Below are 3,677 nucleotides of genomic sequence, written 5' to 3'. Positions count from 1 at the left end.
CCTGTTTCTTTTTCTCCGTTCCACACCTCTCCTGCTTTAATCTAATAAACGCCCTGTCAGCATCTAGCAAGGGCGGATGCCAGGTGTCGCTAATCCCTAATCAGATGTCTTGACCATTTTCACACCCCAAAACTAAATCAAACATTTATTAATCCATTTCTGTTTTACACCTTGACAGCTCCTCTTCATCTTAGATGACTAACAATAACTGACCTGCAGGCCTGAGACAACGGAAGAGGCCATACTGTTGAAGCATATTGCTGCTGCTATATAAACATATATATATATATATATATATATATATATATATATATATATATATATATATATATATATATATATTAATTACTATTACTTACTACTTACTATTTTAATTGCAAACAAACACACACACATGGATTTGCACAATGGCTCCGACTTAGCATGCACAAGGTTCTGTCACGGACAGTTGCATGCACAAAACAGCTTGAACAGGATACTGATGGAACAAAACGCTGACCTTTGCAAAGAGTTTGTAATTTTTCTTTCAAAGACTTTAGTTTCTTCTTGTGTTTCATTCCAGTGAGGACAATGAAAAATATACAGTGGGGCAAAAGTTAAAGAAAAGTACAGGAGTCACTTCCGTTATGGGGAGTCCTGAATCATACACTTGAGAGTGCCAGACAAACACATACAGCAGGTTTTGCACATATACCAAACAGTATCATCAGTTTTAACGAACAACTCAAAGTGTGTTTAAAAGAGATTATGTTGTGGACCATCATGGCATGAATCCAGCTGGTGTGTGTTACTGTAGGTAACTTATTTAATGTTATTATTTGGCTGCACAACAGCTGCCTCAACATGTATCTACACACAATAAGTGTACAAACATGACCATGCTTGTGAGGGAACAAACTGTCAGATTCCAACACAGTCTCATTTAAAACAGCAGGGATTTATTGAGGCATGCACATTCACTTGCATTTTCAAAAAGTACAATGTTACCATGGCAATCATGCAATAATAATTGTTAAATGTTGATGAAATTAGGTGTTGGCTTGAACCTTAACACGAATAAAAAGATCCAATTTCATCACAAAGAAGTGTGAATACTACTTCTTTTTTTTTTACCTAGTGTGATCATATGACTAAGTATGGAGCCCCATAGGTGACAGGAATTTTTTTTTTCTTTTGCATTCCCACGCAATACTTTTGCAAAACTACAAATAAGATTTGTGTTACCATCTCAAAAAAGGGATTATCTGACAGACACTGATGACTATGAGAGCACACACATCCTGTTAAAGCCATTTTGCTTGGATTCTTTAGGAGTTTCTGGTCTACATCTGTCCCTCTCAACTTCAAGTAAACATAACACGTACAACATACACATGACAATGACATTATGTCCACGTTAACAGAGGAAGTTGTTGTAACATAGTGCTTTAACAGATTAATTACAAGTGCAGAGAAAGAGGTTTGCTACAATCAGAAATGGCTTGCTTTTAGACTTTAAAGTGCAAGTAATATGATTTATTGGTGATTTATTAAATAAACTCAAATTTCCATTCATTTTCATGACTGTGAATTATTAAATGCTCAGAGCTTATTATTAAGAAGATGTAAGGCTAATTGTGTTAAAAAAAATGCATAATTATACGTGATTCTGGGTTCTCTTCTGGCTCCTCTGGCTTATAAAGGATCATTTAATCTTCTTTCTTATACAGATCATTTCAGCTGCACTCTGCCTCAGCAGCATCATCTGACCGCTGTAACGTGACATTCATCAACTGTTATTCATAGACACATATAATAATTTAGTCATGAAAATGAATGGAAATTGGAGTTTATTTAATAAATCACCAATAAATCATATCAATTGCACTTTAAAGTCTAAAAGCAAGCCAAACTGTAAAGTAGCAACATTTAATTTCATGACTGTGTTTCCACTACCCCTAGACTTGTGCAAAACCTAAATATCGCAATAAAAAAATAGGTAATGGAAACACCTACATTTGAAAAACCTCTCAAATATCACTAAAAAGTTTTAACACTCTTAAGAGGTGGTTTTTCAGATGTGTCGATGTGGAAGTATATCGCAAAAGTGGAAACACTTTTTTTTTGCATTTACATGTCCCTGGACTTGATGTAGGGGTCACGTGACCAGTTCATTTTAAGTAAAGATGGCGCAGTATGAATAGACGCAGGAGGAGACGGAAATCTTTTTACAGACAATTAAAGAAAACATATAACTGCCATCCTCAATAGCAAACAACAGCGAAATGTAGGATTTTTACAAAAAAATTAGAAATCTCCATCCTCCTCAAAGTGGAGTCTTGAGGGACAAGATTTTACGCGAATGATGGCTAATGTGCTAAACACCATTCAATTGAAACCCCCCCCTTTTTTTCCCCTCATGAATGATGAGATGTTTATCCTGGAAGTGGAGAACTGGAGAATCACAGTTTCATGATCTCGCGGATCCAGCTAGGTGGACTTCACTCACCAGCTCTCTGCACCTGTAACGCTCCCGGTATGGCTTGACCCGCCACAGTGGTCAGAATGAAACCGCGGTGCACCCAGCGTAAATCTGAGGCTCAGGGTCTGTGAGGTTTTGGAATGTAAAAGCAGGTTTGAAAGATAGGAAGGCCCAGAACCATTAAGATATTTATAAACTAGTAACAGAATTTTAAAATGAATCCTGAAACACATGGGGATCCAATGCAGTGCCCTTTTTTTTAAAACCTGTCCTGTCCAGCATCATAGGAAGCAAAATGATATTCTGGTTGCTGTATCATACTGAACAAATTTGCTCTGCCAAGGGTAGGCTTATAGGTATAAGACTCCTCTTGATAATCTGATTTATTTATTTACTTTAAATCACAGAATCTATGTAATCTTGCTGGACCTGACCGGAAGGGACAGAAAAAGAAGGAAAATAGCAAAAAGAAGCAAAAGGGAAAGAAGACAAAAACATCACAGACAGAAGACAATGACCCTTCAATCCACACCATCACCAGACAACAAACTGTTAAACCTGTACATAAACACACCAGATAATTTCCTACAACTTTTACAGAAAAAACAGAGCTGCTAGTCATTAAGAGTTCTTAAATAATAACCAAATCAAAAAGACACATCATGAAAGTAGCACAACAACGACTCTTAGTATATAAATCCACTGGACAACTCAGTGACTGTGTCAGCATGCAGAGCTGCCTTCTAGTCTTTGTCAGGACACGTGCAGCTGAATTTTGTAGTAACTGAAGAACCAAAATACTTTTGGGAAGACCAGAAGGCAGGGCATTACAGTTGACAGTTTTCCACTTGCAAAGATGGATTTTAGGGACAATACAATCAGACAATGTAGTTTAGAAATGTGTTTCTCCGGCCTTAGGGCCGATGACAAAGACTTCAGTTTTGTTCAGGTTAAGCTGTAAAACATCTCCATCCAGGATTTAAGATCTGAAATGCAGTTAAATAGGGCATTCATTGGTCTGGTATCATCAGGAGACACTGAGATACAAAGTTGTGTGTCATCAGCATAACTGTGAAAACAAATTCCATGTCTCCAGATGACGCCACCAAGTGGGAGCATACAAATTGAAAAGAACAGAACTAGGTGGTGTACTTCAGGCCCTGAAGCACACCACATGTAATATCATGTATCATGGAGGAGCATGTGTCCAAACCTA

This window comes from Melanotaenia boesemani, chromosome 10 (assembly GCF_017639745.1).
Source record: "Melanotaenia boesemani isolate fMelBoe1 chromosome 10, fMelBoe1.pri, whole genome shotgun sequence".
Classification (NCBI taxonomy): Eukaryota; Metazoa; Chordata; class Actinopteri; order Atheriniformes; family Melanotaeniidae; genus Melanotaenia; species Melanotaenia boesemani.
The sequence above is the reverse complement of the archived record's forward strand: the minus strand, read 5'-3'. Positions refer to the sequence as shown.